The 16,943-nt window shown below is 54.4% G+C and overlaps 1 pseudogene; it reads left to right on the top strand.

The window, feature by feature from the left end:
• LOC101042049 (A disintegrin and metalloproteinase with thrombospondin motifs 7-like) overlaps nucleotides 1-16,943 on the top strand; it is a 43,540-nt pseudogene that overhangs the window by 18,410 nt on the left and 8,187 nt on the right.

Genomic DNA, 16,943 nt, shown 5'->3' on the forward strand with positions numbered 1-16,943 from the left:
TGGCAGAAACAGGCCTGGGAACTAGGACAGTGCGCTTTGTAGGTCTCTCAGGGAGGGCAGGCTGGAAGCGTCCCGCTGGCTCACCCGCCTCTGGGGTCTGTGCTCTCACACAGTTTTGGCATTCAGCATGAAGGAAGCGGCAATGACTGTAAGCCGGTTGGGAAAGGGCCTTTCATCATGTCTCCACAGCTCCTGTACGACGCCGCTCCCCTCACCTGGTCCCGATGCAGCTGGGAGTACATCGCCAGGTTCCTTGAGTAAGTCCCGCCCCCAGCCCCGGGCCCCTGCGCCTTGATCCATGAGATCAAGGTCTAATGGGAGAGGTGCAGTCACGTTGCAGGCCGGGGTACAGGGAAGCAGAGGGGCACCTGGCCAAGGGAGGTGCTGGTGTCCCAGATGTCCTCCTGGAGGCGACACCTGAGCTTGAACTTGGAGGAGGAACAAGAGTTCACATATGTGCAGAAGGTAGAAGAATGGTCTTCCTGGTGGAGGAAGCCTGAGAAAGGCCTGCAGCCACGAAGGAGCAGGAGAGCTTTCAGGGGACAGCAGAACCCTGGGGGAGGCTGTGGGAGCCGAGGCTTCTGCATAGGAAACGAGGCCAGAGGAGGCGAGGGCCAGCCCCACGGTCCAGTGCGAGGCAGGGAGAACGCACCACTAAGGGAACTCAAATACGAAGCTTTCTCCTTTCTTTCGTGTTTTCTTAATTTGTTCTGATGGGTTTTTGTTGTTATTGTTTGTTTGTGTTTTGAGACAGAGTCTTGCTCTGTTGCCCAGGCTGGGGTGCCTGGCACAATCTTTCCTCACGGCAACCTCCACCTCCAGAATTCAAGCAATTCTCCTGCCTCAGCCTCCTGAGTAGCTGGGACTACAGGCATGCGCCACAATGCCGGGCTAATTTTTGTGTTTTTATTAGAAACGGGGTTTTGCCGTGTTGCCCAGGCTGGTCTTGAACTCCTGACCTCAGGTGATCCGCCCACCTCGCCCTCTCAGACTGCTGGGGTTACAGGCGTGAGCCACCGCGCCCAGCCTGTTTTAGAATTTTTTTTTTAATTCGCTATTTAATGTCGTTCTAAGTAAGAAAAAGTTTTAAATTTATATTATAGCATATGTATTACCATTCATCTTTATTTTAAATACAAATATAAGAGTACAGCTGACCCTCGAGCAATGCAGGGGTTGGGGCGCTGATCCCTGCACACTGAAAATCCACGTATAACTTTCAATGAACCCAAAACGACTAATAGCCTACTGTTGACTGGAAGCCTTACTGATCACATAAACACTTAATACTTATTTCGCATGTTATATGTAATAGGTGCTGTATTCTTGCCATAAAGCAAGCTAGACAAAAGCAAATGTGATTGAAATCATAAGGAAGAGAAAATATGTTTACTGTTCATTCAGCGGAAGTGGCTCATCATAAGGTATGCATCCTCATCCTCTTCACATTGAGTAGGGTGAGGAGGGAGGAGAAAGGCAGGGTAGGGGGGTGGTCTTGCTGTCTCAAGCAGGGCCGAGGTGGAAGACAGTCATACGTCAGTGGATCCCCACAGTTCAAATCCATGTTGTTCAGAGGTCAGTTGTATTAATGTGTATGCAGAATCACCAAAATTGCACAGTTCATCTTTCATAGCTCATATTTTTTTTTTTTTTTTGAGACGGAGTTTTGCTCTTGTTACCCAGGCTGGAGTGCAATGGCACGATCTCGGCTCACCGCAACCTCCGCCTCCTGGGTTCAGGCAATTCTCCTGCCTCAGCCTCCTGAGTAGCTGGGATTACAGGCACACACCACCATGCCCAGCTAATTTTTAGTATTTTTAGTAGAGACGGGGTTTCACCATGTTGACCAGGATGGTCTCGATCTCTTGACCTCGTGATCCACCTGCCTTGGCCTCCCAAAGTGCTGGGATTACAGGCTTGAGCCACCGTGCCTGGCCGTAGCTCATATTTACCAGATGGTGAGAGAGAATAAAACCATCTCAATGGTTTCATCTCACTCCTGGATATGTGCACATTCTATCCAGTCTGTCTAGCTTTTGCTTAGCAGTGAGGAAGGAAAGACTGAAAGACAGAGGCACTGTGGGGTTCTCTTTCCTCCTGTGTCTTTATTTTCTGCGTAAAGGTTGGCTAATACAGGGGCGTGAGTGAGAAGGGATGATGGGGCTCTTTGGTCACTGTCTTTTTTCTGCGTTTGAAGTTAAGTCTGGTTCAAATGGAAAATGTCACCTCTGGGCTTGTCAGTGCCCCCTGCCCCTTACTCGGTCACAGACATAATGTGTTTATCTTCTAATTGCTTTTGAGTTTCACCAACTCCTACACGTTATAGATTCTGAGCTCATGGAGCAAAGTCAACGTTAGATGCAAGTGGGGGAGCAAGGAATGGTGGATGCAGACACTGCTGTCTCCTCTGCTCACACACAGGCTCCTTTGTCCCATCAGATCTTGCTTACTGGCTGGGCACCATGGCTCACACCTGTAATCCCAGCACTTTGGGAGGCCGAGGCGGGCAGATCACTTGAGGTCAGGAGATTGAGACCAGCCTGGCCATCATGGTGAAACCCCATCTTTACTAAAAATACAAAAATTAGCCAGGCATGCTGGCAGGTGCCTGTGATCCCAGCTACTTGGGAGGCTGAGGCAGGAAACTGCTTGAACCTCGGAGGTGCAGGTTGCAGTAAGCCGAGATCGTGCCACTGCACTCCAGCCTGTGTGACAGAGTGAGACTCCGTCTCAAAAAAAAAAGGAAGAATAAAATAAACAGACCTCGCTTATAAGGCACAAGGTCAAAGATATGAAGAATTCAAGATGGTAGGCCATGCATGGTGGCTCACACCTGTAATCCCAGTACTTTGGGATGCTGACGGAAGTAGATCACCTGAGGTCAGGAGTTTGAGACCAGCCTGGCCAACATGGTAAAAACCCGACTCTACTAAAAATACAAAAAATTAGCTGGTTGTGGTACCAGATACCTGTAATCCCAGCTACTCAGGAGTCTGAAGCAAGAGAATTGCTTGAACCCAGAAGGCAGAGGCTGCAGTGAGCCAAGAACCACACTCCAGCCTGGGCAACAAGAACAAAGAAACTCCGTCTCAATAAAAAGCGAAGACTTCATGACGCAACAGCAGAGCGTTGTACCTCTGTCCCACTCCTCTCCACCCTCCCCTGCTTTCCTCTTGGCAACCACCTGCAAACTTAACACTTTAGCTTTTCCTTGTTTTTACCTTCCTATTTCCAAAAAGCATTGCTAGACTCTCATTTATTGATTTTCCGGTTTAGATATTATCTGGAATGTTGGGATTTAACACGCTTACAGCACTTCCTACACATACATTTGTTCCCCCTACCTCCCATCCCAGTTTAGTGACATTTGTCACTAAAAATGTGGAATATGATTAAGTCCATATTCCACATTTTCATTATTATGACTCTCAGTCTTTATGGTTGAACTAAGTATTGTAATAGGATAGCATTTCTTTTATTTCTTTTTCTGTTTTTGTTTTTGAGAGTGTCACTCCATTGCCCAGGCTGGAGTGCAGTGGCATGATCTTGTCCCACTGTAGCCTCTGTCTCCCGAGTTCAAGTGATTCTCCTGCCTCAGCCTCTTGAGTAGCTGGGATTACAGGCACCCGCCACCATACCAGCTAATTTTTGTATTTTTAGTAGAGATGGGGTTTCTATGTTGGCCAGGCTTGTCTTGAACTCCTGACCTCAAGTGATTCACACACCTTGGCCTCCCAAAGTGCTGCAATGACAGGCCTGAGCCACCGTGCTCCACCTAGACAGCATTTCTTTTTAAGAACAAGCTTTTCATTTGCTTGGTTTTTCTTTGTTTCTCCAGGCCTTTCAAATACTTTAACAGTTTTATAAAATGTCTCTTAATCCAGTTTTCCCAAAGGTAATCCCTACCAGATAATTCAGTGTGGGGAGGTACATTTCTGGTTTTTTTTTTTCAATTTGTTTTGGTGGAACACATCCTCAAGTAGCTTTCTGAGAAAGTGTGCATGGAGGTAAATGGTTTGCCCCTATTAAAGTGTCTTTATTCTTCCCTCACTTCTGATTGATATTTTAATTTGATACCAGCTTCAGGGTTGGAAAGTTGCTCTTCTTTAGAATGTCGAAGGCATTTTTCTGTTGTCTTCCAGTTTCCAACATTGCTCTGAAGGTCCCTTACCATTCTGATTTGAATGTGACCTTTTAAAAAATCTGGAAGCTTTTAGGACTTTCTTTCTCTCTTTCTCTCTCTCTCTCTTTTTGGTGATTTTAAATTTTACAGTATAGGCCTTTGGTCTATTTTAATTTGAGGGAGCACTCATTGGACTGTTTTAATCTGGAAAGTTGTGTCCTTCGGTTCTTGAAATGTTTTTGTATTATTTATTTGATAATTTTCTCTTTCTGGAACCCTTAATATTCAGCTATTCTCTCATTTTGTTATTTAAAATTTTTTTTTTACTCTTTTTTATATCTTTCTATTTTCTTTTCTTTTTTCTTGTGTTTGAGACAGGGTCTTGCTGTGTTGCCCAGGCTGGAGTGCAGTGGCACAATCATGGTTCACACAGCCTTGAGCTCCCAAGCACAAATGATCCTCCCACCTCAGCATTCCAAGTAGCTGGGACTACAGGTGTGTGCCAACACACCCAGCTAATTATTTAATTTTTTGTACAGATGGGGTCTTGCCATGTTGCTCAGTCTGGGCTTGAACTCCTGGACTTGAGTGATCCTCCTCCCTCAGCCTCTCAAATTTCTGGGATTACAGGTGTGAGTCACCGTCCCCAGCCATCTCTTTATATTTTCTTGGAGGCATCTGATTTTTCTGTACTTTGCAGTCTTTCTATTAAATTTTTGCTTTTTTTCCATTGTACTTTTTTTTTTTTTTTTTTTTTTTTTTTTTTTTTTTTTTTTTTAGACAGAATCTCACTCTGTTGCCAGGTGCCAGACTGGAGTCAGCCTCCTGAGTAGCTGGGACTACAGGCACACGCCACCACGCCCAGCTAATCTTTGTGTTTTTAGTAGAGATGGGGTTTCACCATGTTGGCCAGGATGGTCTCGATCTCTTGACCTCGTAATCCACCCGCCTTGGCCTCCCAAAGTGCTGTGATTACAGGCATGAGCCACTGCACCTGGCCTGTACTTTTAATTTCTTAAACTTTCTCGTTCACTAAATACACATTGAGTGTCCCATATCTGAAATACTTGGGACCAGAAGTGTTTCAGACTTTGGATTTTTTTTTTTTTGAGTATTTGCATTATTGCTTGAACCTGGGAGGTGGAGGTTGCAGTGAGTCGAGATCGCGCCACTGCACTCCAGCTGGGTGACAGAGTGAAACTCCGTTTCAAAAAATAATAATAATAAATAAATAGACCTTGCTTACAAGGTACAAGGTCAAAGATATGAAGAATTCAGGATGGCGGGCCATGCCATCTTGAATTACCAGTTCAGAATTCCCAATCTGAAATTCCGAAATCTTAAGTGCTCCAAAGATCATTTCTTCTGAGTGTCATGTTAGTGCTCAAAAGTGTTGGATTTTGGAGCATTTTGGATTTTTGGATTGGAGATGCTCAACCTGTACACTTTTTTATTTAATTCTTGTTTCATGGGTACAGTATGTTCTCTTATCTTTGTGAGGTTACTGCTTACATGGATTTTACTTTTTACTTCTGTTCCCTAAATTTATTTTTCTTTTCTTTGGGTTATTTAAAAAAATGTATATTTGTTTCATGTCAACAGTTTTCTTGGTTGGGCACGGTGGCTCATGCCTGTAATCCCAGCACTTTGGGAGGCCAAGGCAGGTGGATCTCTTGAGGTCAGGAGTTTGAGACCAGCCTGGCCAACATGGCAAAACCATGTCTCTACTAAAAAAAAAAATACAAAAAAATTATCCAGGCTTGGTGGCTGGTGCCTGTAATCCCAGCTACTCAGGAAGTTGAGGCAGGAGAATCGCCTGAACCTGGGAGGCAGAGGCTGCAGTGAATCAAGATCACACCACTGCACTTCAGCCTGGGCAACAGAGCGAGACTCTGTGTCATAAAAAAGATTCTCTTAAAATGTGTTGACTGTATTTTAAGTATAGCAAGGAGATGCAGAGACACTAATTGGGCAGCATGTGGACTTGGGCAGGACTTTTCCAAGTCACTGCTGAAGGACTGGTTCGGATGGGGCTGTTTTTTGGGAGTTTCTGCAATGTCAAGTATCTGAAGTCATTTTTCTGAGTGACTCAGTTTCCCCAGAGCAGAATCCTCTAGACTTTTCCTGGGAGAGTGTATGTCTGTCTGGCTGCAGCATACCAGCATCCAAGTGGGGAAGGGGCTTGGCGTGTTTCTTACCCTTCAATGTATAGACTTTTGCTCGTCCCCTTTTCTCTGTAGGTCCGTCTGCCTTGGGCCTTCATCTATGTCCAGTGTTCCTGGGCCAGAACCTGTTGGTTCACCCTCTCCAAGGGTCCCTGGCCCCCTGCTGGGTGGGGAGGTGGCAGTCACTTGGCTACTCAGGGTTGGGGAGGGGATCTAGGGTCTGATTAGTTCTTACAGACTTTCAGCCCTACTGTCTTCAGTTCTGCTGGGCCTCAGGCCTTGAGGGGTCCCTGGAAACTCAATTCCTGAGCCTTTCCAGGGTTCTGTTTCTGGATGGTTCCTCCCTGCAGGCACTTGGCTCTCAGCTTTCATCGCTCTACCAAGTCAGCTACTGCGTGGCCATCTGCTTTCCAGCTTCCACAGTCTTTTTGACATCCTTCGTTTTCCGTCATCACCCCTTATGGATTTATGCCTTGTTTATTTCCTCTGCTGTCATCACAGTGGCGTTTTGGAAGGAGCAGTGATAAATCTGTCTGCTCAATGTGCCATGTGTTTCTAGAAGTCCGCTCGCTGGGGTTTAAGCAGGGATGTGATCAGGTCCATTACAATGTAAGAGCAGGGATGCCGGCCTCAATGGAAGAGGGATTACTGGGGTGGGGAGTGGGATTGGAAGCAGAGAAGAGTTTTGTTTGGTGGTTAAGAACCTAGACTGACCTGGGGCGGTGGCTCACGCCTGTAATCCCAACACTTCGGGAGGCCGAGGCAGGCAGATCACTTGAGTTCAGGAGTTCAAGACCAGCCTGGCCAATATGGCAAAACCCCATCTCTACTAAAAATAAAAAAATTAGCCGGGCGAGGTGGCGCATGCCTGTAATCCCAGCCACTTGGGAGGCTGAGGCAGGAAAATTGCTTGAACCCAGGAGGCAGAGGTTGCAGTGAGCTGAGATGATGTTGCACTCCAGCATGGGTGACAGAGCAAGATTCCATCTTGGGGAAAAAAAAAAAAAACCTAGAGTGTGGCCCAGGCTTCTGACTGTGTTGGCAGACAAGTTATATTATCCCTTAAGCCTCAAAAAATGGAAATCATGATGGGAGCCCCTTGTGCATGCGATCTGACGAGTAAATGAGAAAACACGTGGGGTGCTTAGCACAGTGCCTGCTATACGGTGAGCGTTTCATACATGTGCACTACTGTTACTTCCACTGTTACCAAGTGAAGTATGGACTTCCCCAGGGAGGTGGCCTGAAGGTGGGGAGAAGGGTGTGTCTCCTTCCTCAGAGAGTGGCAGAGAATGAGAGAATGGTTTCAGCAAATCAGAATAGTAGCTGTGCCCACCACAGCCCCAGGGCTTGTTCCCAGCTGCCCTGACCCAGGGTGCCACCCAACGGCTCTAGGACAGACAGTCTCTGTCCTCATCCAGCTGCTGGAATGCCTGAGGGACTTGGCTTGGGGCCTGGGGTGAGGGTGGGAGGACAGTGTGAAATCAGAGCCAGCCGGGGCCTCCCGGAGCCTTGGCACTGGGGAGAGCCAGACGGAAGCAGGACAATACATGCCCCACCAATGGAGGAGTGTTCGGGGAGAAGGAGAACCCCATCTTCCTAAGGTCCTTTCACACTTTCACGTTTGCATCCTGGGAGTCACGCAGCAGGGTGCTCCCAAAGTGCAGAAGAGGATGTGTGGAGGGGCAGAGGTGGGCGGGGCACCAGCCTGTGGTCTCCTTGCTGGGGGTGGGACAGGAGAGAGAGAGGATGGACTCCGCCCAGTCAGGTTGGGGACAGAATGAGTGAGATTCACCGGAAGTGCCAAATGGTCTGGGAGTGTTGCCAGCACTTTTGGTGTCTCAGAGGCACTCAGACCACCCCCTCATCCTGGCTGGACCTGAAGCCCCTTGGCCTCCTGCATATAGATGCTTACTTATCAGCCAAGCAGACCCACAGGGCTGAATCCAAACTCGTTCTGGCTGTGTCCACAGACCCCCATGTCCATCGGGCCCTGTGTGTGGGGATAGTGGTAAAGGAGCCAGACGTGGTACCTGTCCTCCGGGCCCTCACACCAGGGGAACAGGCAGATGGGAGTGGGAGATGATTAGCACTGAGGCACACAGTCCTCTTGAGTCTGTAGGAATGGGGGGATGGGCACCAACCCTCCTGGGGTCAGGAACAGCAACTCAGAGAAGGAGTCCTGGAGCTGCCTCTAAAGGCCGACTTCTGCCGCAAGGAAGAAGGGTGCTGTAGGTGGAGGGCAGGCGGGGCAGAGGCCAGGGCCATGCCAGCGTAGGGTGGGGCAGAAGAGCCCTCAGGAGGTGGTGGGGGATGGGCTGGAGGGTAGCCTCTGCAGCCTGTCCAAGAGGGTTGGCTTGAAGAACTCTAAGAGACTTTCCAGGCTGACAGGCGCTTTAGGGGCTCTGGGGAGCGGTCACAGCATTTCACCAGTGTCAACTTGGACCAGGCGGGGAGGAGGGGAGGCTCTGCTCCCAGCTTCCTTTAAAGCCAGCATTTCTACAGGGAGAGAGGGAGGCTGGGTCACACGTGGGGTCCTCTAGTTCACCCCATAGACCCCCCCATCCAACGACTCTATGACCAGGTCCCGGAGTAGGGGGCAGGGGAGTGGGCCCCCAGGTCTCTCCTGTTGGTGGTGGGCAGCACTTTGCTGTCTCCAGGTTACAGTGAGGCTTCTGACCCAAGTCACATACTGTCTGCTCCAACCTCTTGTGGGACTGCCCAGCTCCGCTATAGTTAGCTCGAGGAGGGGCGTGGAGGGGAAGGGCTGAAGGGCTTGGGGATCTGGGTGTGTCTGCCGCGCAGAGGACCTGGTAGTGAGCCTGTCAGAGGAAGGAAGGGCTGGCTGCCGGCCGCCTGGGTGATTTTTTCCAAGAAGACACTGCTATTTATACTTCTGTAGCTTGGGATCGACCTGTTGTAGATGAGGACGTGAAGGCCCAAGGCCACAAGTATCTACAGCCAGTCAAAGAGTAAAAACTTGGGTTTCTGACTCCCAAGACAGCAGCTGGCCTGATTCCTGCAGTGGATTCGGTGAGGGTCGCCTCGTGCACCTGACTTCTCCCGGACTGTTGGTGCTGGGGTGAGGAGCATTGGACCCCTCAGCCACCAGGTCAGAAGACCCCTTAGCTAGGATGGGTGAGCCCCCACCTATGTCCTCAAACCATGGAATGCTAGAGGAAGGAAGGATCCCAGGGCCAGCTGACCCCATCACCCTCTGCTGACACTGCCCTGGGAGGCTCAGGGAGCCCCAAGCTGCTGGAGCACTTGGGACACTCCTTTCTCCCCGTCAGGCCTCGGCTGCCATGGTTTTAAACTTGTATTTGGGGTGAAGTATTTGAGGCCGGGCTCACGGTTGAATGGGAGTCTGCTCACCTGAGGGCAGCCCAGTGAGCAGACACAGCCTGGTGCAGGCAGGCTGGACTTGGCTTGAGATCCTGGCCATCACGTTCCTCTTGTGTGTATCCCAGGGCAAGTGACGGATGAGTCCTGAGTGTATGAGGGGAGATGATGGTACAGTCTGCCTGGGATGTTGTGAGGAGCAAATGAAAGGGTGTGCACCTGGTGCCCAGGACCAGCCTGGCACGTGGCCATCTTGGGGTTGTGAGGAGCAAATGAGAGGGTGTGCACCTGGTGCCCGGGGCCAGCCTGGCATGTGGTCATCTCAGGGTTGTGAGGAGCAAATGAGAGGGTGTGCACCCGGTGCCCAGGACCAGCCTGGCACGTGGCCTTGAGCACTAGGACTGCATGCAACAGCTGCTCCTCTGCCCACTCCCATGTTAGAGGGATCTGTTTCCAGCCAGCAGGGCAGTCTGGGTGACTACAGGAGGACTCCAGGGCCCTCAGTAGGAGTTTGGTCACCTTGGCTTTCTTCTCTGCAGCTCTGGACACAGCCAGGGACCTGTCACTGGCCAGGGGACTTAGGAGACCACACAGACCACCCACTCAGCCTGGATCTCCCAGTTGCCAGGCCCCCTCCTCTGAAATCTGGGCTTTGGGGTCCTACGGTCTGAGCCACCCTCCCAGCCTCACCCTACACCTGCCTTCGGCGGTACTGGCTGTTCCTGACTCTTTCATGTTCTTCCAGCCTCTCCACATCTGTCGTGTTTCCTCCTCCTCTCCCTGCTGGACTCCGGGATTTATCCCTGTGCAATCTCTGCTTAGCCCACCCAGGACTGTGGCTCATCCTGGCCCTCGGACCTGGCACCACCTGCCCTGAGACCTCCCAGACAGGAGATTGGAGGGTTTGTGCCTCCCCATCGTCCCTGCCTGGCAAGAAGCCACAGGTCCCATGGGTCCTGCCTCCCTTTGTTGCTTCTGCCCAAGTCGTGGCTGCCGGGGTCATCTCAGCCCTGATTGTCTGTGTGGCTCAATTCTCCCCAGAACTGCTGCCCCCAGAAGCCTCCCAAACTTTCCTCCAATTCCTCCAGGACAGCTAGGAGTCGAGGATCGGGCTGGTCAGCAAGCCAGGGTACTCCTGCTGCTAAGCCATAGTGGTGTCAGCCTAAGGTCCAGCAGGGGCAGCACAATGGACACTGGGCCCAGACACAATAGCCATGCCTGAGGGCCACGCAGAGTGAGGCAGGGGCAGAAGCAGGTGCCAGCTGGGCCTGAGCTGCCCTCCCCAAGGCTCCCCGCCTGCATGCCCCTGGCAGCAGGAGTGTCTGGTGGGTACAGATTGTGCCTGCTCTCCTCTGCCCGGTTCCCCACCACTGCTGCCAGGGAATGCGGCTGGAGGAAGGCGGGAGTAGATAGGGTGTGACAGAGGCTGAGGCCAGCCCTGCAGGGGGACAGGCACTGCTGCCTGGGCTCTCTCCCAGGGAAGAGCTGCTTTCCAGACCTCGTCCTTCCATAGATGACCCAAGGTCTCTGCCTGGGTGGGGCCATCGGAGGCTCTGTTGTGTCAACTGTGATGTGATGTTCTCCAGATCCTTGTCGGGCCTGGCTCCAGGGTCTAGGCCTAGGGATGCAGCCTTCAGGGTTGGAGAGCAGGGCCACAAGAGGGCTTGCTGATCCAGGAGGCTTTGGAGGGAAGGACCTTGGGGCTGCATCTGGAGGGGAGGCTGCAGCGGTAGGGCAGGAGGAGCGGGGTGGAGGTGGCAGCGTGTGCAGAGGCGGGGCACTGGGGCTGGGGTCATTGATCTGGAGTGCCCAGGAGGTGAGATGAGCGTGGCTGGGAGGGCCTCTGCTGCTGGCTGCAGGATGGGTGAGCCAAGCGGGGGGCCGGAGTTCTACAGTGGTGGGGCTCTGTGCCACTCCCTCCTCCCCTCCCAGCCCAGCCGAGGCCTCTCCGATGGGTCTCACAGGCTGCCCCCGCTCGCCCCCCTCCCGTCCCATCTCTAGCCACAGGTGGGGCCTGTGCCTGGATGACCCTCCTGCCAAGGACATCATCGACTTCCCCTCGGTGCCGCCCGGCATCCTCTATCATGTGAGCCACCAGTGCCGCCTCCAGTACAGGTCCTACTCTGCCTTCTGCGACGACATGGATGTGAGTGGGCTGGGATGGGTAAGAGGGTGTGGGGAGCCGGTGGGAGGGCTCAGGGGGCAGCCCTCACCAGCCCGTGGATGCCGGCCTGGGAGGAACCTCGCCTGGCCTGGGCTGCGCCCCCAAATGACACTGTGACACGTCAGACGCCTGTGGGAGGGGCCAAGGATGGGCAGCCACAGACCCAGCTCTGAATTCTGGGTCAACCACGGATCCACTGTGACAAGTCCCTTAGCCTCCCTGGGTCTGGCTTTTAAGAGGGAAAAGGGCCAGGCGCGGTGGCTCACGCCTGTAATCCCAGCACTTTGGGAGGCCGAGGCGGGTGGATCACAAGGTCAAGAGATCAAGATCATCCTGGCCAACATGGTGAAACCCCGTCTCTCCTAAAAATACAAGAAATTAGCTGGGCATGCCTGTAGTCCCAGCTACTTGGGAGGCTGAGATAGGAGAATGGCTTGAACCCAGGAGGTGGAGGTTGCAGTGAGCCAAGAATGCGCCATTGCATTCCAGCTTGGACAACAAGAGCGAAACTTTGTGTCAAAAAAAAAAAAAAAAAAAAAGGGAAAAGGAACCTGTGTGGGGAGGGTCTGTTTATTCTGGAGAAGACTGCCTGGAGTGATCTTCTAACCAGAGGCGGGGCTGGGCCGGGAGACGGGTGGGAGAGCTGCGGAGTGCTGTGAGCAGCACAGCCCCGGGCCCCCCACACCACCACGGGGTCTGGCGAGGAAGGTGGGAGCAGACACAGAAGGGACCTCTGGAGGTCTGTGGACCCCCGCTAGGTGGAAGGGTGTCCAGGGGGCCCTTGGGGACAGGGTGGGGGCAGGGCGGCTGGTGGCACGGGGGGGTGGGGTGGGGTGAGGGTGTGGCCTCTGCCCCCTCCTTGTAGAATGTCTTCCACACACTTTGGTGCTCCGTCGGGACCACCTGTCATTCCAAGCTGGATGCAGCCATGGATGGCACATGGTAGGGAGAACAAGGTAGGAGGTGCCCAGTCCCAGCAGTGGGAGGGAGAGGCCAGACCTCCTGCTGTGTCCGGGCCCGGGGGTCAGCCCCAGCTCACAGTCTTGCTGTGCTCCTAGCAGACCCCCACTCTCTGCAGCCCAAGCCCCTGTCTACAAAATGGAGGCATTGGGGACAGGGCTTGATTCCATGATTCCCCGGGTGTCTTCAGCTGAGTCGGCACGTGGGCTGTTTTACTCCCTGCTCAGCTCTGCCCTTCGGCCTGGGCCACACGTGATGGTGATGATTGGGAGGGGCCTCTCTCACCTTCCATCCTTCCCCTCTGTACCTTTTGTGGCCTTCTCACCCACCTTGTTCTCACTAGGGTGAGGATGACTGATAGGCTTGGGGGTGGGGTGGCTCTACCTCCATCTGTCTCAGTAGCGGTGTATCAATGGGGAGAGCATACCTGTGGGCTTCCGGCCCGAGGCCGTGGACGGTGGCTGGTCCGGCTGGAGCACCAGGTCCATCTGCTCGCAGAGCTGTGGCATGGGCATGCAGAGCGCTGAGCGGCAGTGCACGCAGCCTGCGTGAGTGTGGGGCCCAGGGTGCCCTGGGCGATGGGACAGTGACACCCAAGCAGTCAGCCGATTGCAGGAGCTTGGCTCTGTCCCAGCCCCTGGCTCTTAGAAGTGTCCTCATAATGGTCAGTCCGAGTGTCCAGGCCACCTTGAGTCACTTTCAAGGAGAGTTCTGGGGCTGACAGGTCCCCACCGCTGACCCTTTTGCAGAGAGGGGGACACTGAGGCCCAGAGACTAGAGAGACTCATCAGAGGCCACACGGCAAAGCAGCCACCGGCTGGAGGGAGGACAGAGAGGGCAGTGGGGAAGACCGTGGGCCCTGGACCTTAAATGGCTCAGGGTTTGAATCCTCTCTTCACCCCTTCTCGGCCTCTGTTTCCCTGTTTAAACGGGGGGATGTGAGGATGTGGTGAGGCGCAGAGCCCAGCAGTACCCTAGACCGAGGCACTGCCCAGCTGATTCCCTCTTCTCGAGGCCGCCCAGGGAAGGCATGGGGTTCACAGCCAGCCCCACCCAGGGCCCTGTGCTTGGGTAAGACTGGCCTGTGCTCCCTACCTCCTGACCTCCAAATCTGAGTTGGGTTGGGTCCAGCTACCCTGGCCTAGATGGGGAGGGTTTCAGGAGCTGTGACTTGGCAGACCTCTCAGCTGGCTGGGGCCCTGGGGGCTTTTTTTCACACCCGGGCTGGGGGAACTGCCACCAGGAGAGAGGCTGAGGACTCAAGGGCTCATTAGGACGAAGGTGTCATGGGCTGGGGACTCAGAGCAGTCCCTCCAGTAAGTGCCAGTCATGCCTGCAGCTTGTCGCAGCTTCTCAACAGCCCTCTGCAGAGTCAGCCCCACCCCCATTTTACAGATGAGGAAACTGAGGCCCAGGGGTTGGCCAGAGACTTGCCCACAGTTACACAGCAGGTTGGGGACAGAGCTCAGGCTTCCTGCCGCCACTTTCCTGCAGATCCTTACAAACAGGGAGGGTGTGTCTGGGCCAGAGCGGGGGCAGCCCACGGGAGGAGAGCATGTGCGCAGAGCTGGGTGGCAGGGATCTCGGGGTGTGGGTACAGGAGGAGGCCGCTCGCTCCGGGCTGTGGCCATGCAGTAGCACTCACCGGACCCTCCCTGCGTCTCCCCACAGGCCCAAATACAAAGGCAAGTACTGCATGGGCGAGCAGAAGCGTTTCCGCCTCTGCAACCTGCAAGCCTGCCCCACTGGCCGCCCCTCCTTCTGCCACGTCTAGTGCATCCACTTTGACGCTATGCTCTACAAGGGCTAGCTGCACACATGGGTTCCTGTGGTCAATGACGGTGAGTGCTGCCTCCCACGGGGACACTGAGGCTCAGAGGGCTGGGGCTGTGTGTGCCCAAGGCTACCCTGTGATGCAGCAGGAGGCTCAGTTTCTACCCCAAACCTGGGCCGTGCCACGGTGCCCTGGGGCTGCTGCTCCCCCCAGCTCCCCAGTCTGCAGCCTTGCAGATAACTACCAGCCCAGCCGGAGCCTTCAGCCTGCCATGGATGTGTGTCACAGAGGGGTCTTCCTGGTGGCCTCCGTAACTCCTGCCCCGGCTGTCACTGATGGCTCTTCTACTTGGCCCCCGGTGAACCCCTGTGAGCTGCACTGCCAGCCCTCAAATGAGTGTTTTGCCTAGAAGCTGCGGGACGCTGTGGTTGATGGCACCCCCTGCTACCAGGGCAGGGTCAGCCGGGACCTCTGCATCAATGACATCTGCAAGGTGTGCCTGGTCAGGAAGCAGCTCTCTCAGCACTGCCCGCCCCCAGCCCCACTGGCAGGCCCCAGGTTCTCCCCTGGGTCTCTCCTGGTCCTCTGGCCACCCTCCCCATGCTCTGCCATTGGGCTTCCTAGACCCCACCCTCTATACCACTAAGGCAAAGCCCATACTAGGCCTCCTGGCACTGGAGACCCCTGCCAGTCAGGGCTCGCTGCCCCTTGTCTCCTTGGATGCTGCGCCAGCACCGCCACAGCCGGGACACTGGAGCCCAGGCAGGGGCTTGACCTCTTGCCAGCTGGCTGACCCCAGGCAGTGATTTCCTCCCTGATAGAAGGGGTCAAGTGAGGTGACACAGGTGACGTGAAGGGCTCTAGCCCCGAAGGCCTCTTGTCTTTGCCCATCTCCCCAGCCACCTACCTGGCCCTGCTTCTAGCCCCCTAAAAGCCACTAGGGTGTCCGGGCCTGGGCTCAGAGGGGGACCAGCAGGGAGGGGCCCAACCCCAGCACCTCTGATGTTCAGATTCCCTGCACGCGCTGGTCAGGAGCCCGTGGTGAGTCAGGTCCCTGCCTGCCCGCAGCCTTTGCAGAACTCCCTTCTCTTGTCGTGTGTGATGCTCGAGACATGCCTTTAGGGAGGGGCGGGTCTCCCCTTCTCACATCTGAGGACGCCGAGGCTCAGGGAGGTAGAGAAGTTCACCTGGGTCAGAGGCACAGCTGGGGTGGGGCAGGGCCAGAGAGAGGCCTCCTGACCCCCACTCCCAGCCGTCTCCTCCTGACTCTGGCTAGCCCCCGGGGCCAGGGCCACAGAGGGCTGGCTGGCCACCAGCACCACGGGCCTCTCCTCCCTTGTGTGTTGCAGAATGTGGGCTGTGACTTCGAGATTGACTCCAGTGCCATGGAGGACCGCTGTGGCGTGCGCCACGGCAATGGCTCCACCTGCCACACCGTGAGCGGGACCTTCGAGGAGGCCGAGGGCCTGGGTATGGGGTGGGACCACTGTGGGGGAGGGGTGTGCTCTTTACCCGATGGCCGCTTCCCCATCTGCTCCGGGTCCCCCCCATTGGCCTCGTGGTCCTCACCCTGCCATAGACGGCTAAGCAGGGAAGCCTTGCTGGGGTGGAATTCTTGTAGGAGTCAGGGACCCCTAACCCAAGCGCAGAGACCTGTCCCTGTGGGGAGTCCTCTTGTCCCAGAGACCCCAGGCAGGGCCAGCTCGGCTTGTGTGCAGCGCCTGGGCCTCTGGGAGGATGCGGGTCCCCTCCTGAAGCTTCCAAGACCCCCAGCTCCACGCCCTCACCTCGGGTCTGCTTTGCACACGTTCGAGTGCTGACTGTGCTAGGTGATGGGGACATGCAGGTGAATCGTTCAGTCCCGCAGGGGACAGAACCTTCTGTGTGGCCAGTGCAGTGCAGGGAGGCCGAGAGGGCTTTGGGAGCACCGAGGAAGATGCTCCTGGCCTGGGGAAGTCAGGAAAGGTTTCCCGTGGGAGGAAAACCCCATTGTCCTCAGATCCCAGCAAGACGCTCATTCACGTTACTATCCCTGCCTGCCTCACTTTCCTCATCTGTGAAATGGGGACAGCAATAGTACCTACATCCTAGGGTGGTTATTCAGTTTACATGTGAGCAGTGCCCAGCGCGTGATGGGCGTTACAGAAGCAGGTGAATAAAAGTAGCTGTGTGGGCTGAGGAGGGTGACCCAGGAGAAAGGTCTGAGCATGCTGGCATTTTAGAAAGAGAATGCCAGCTGGCCCTGAGTGTTGGGTGGACCCAGCCTTGTGATGAGACCAGTTTAGGTCCCCAGGAGCGGGTTGACGGGGCATGGCCATGGGGTCAGGATTTGGGGCGCCTCTGTGAGGTTTTGGTGACCTACGACATATCTGAGCAATAGGGGGAGCTCAGACTTTTAAGGTACCGGTGGAATCT

This window comes from Saimiri boliviensis, chromosome 14 (genome assembly GCF_048565385.1).
Source record: "Saimiri boliviensis isolate mSaiBol1 chromosome 14, mSaiBol1.pri, whole genome shotgun sequence".
Lineage (NCBI taxonomy): Eukaryota > Metazoa > Chordata > Mammalia > Primates > Cebidae > Saimiri > Saimiri boliviensis.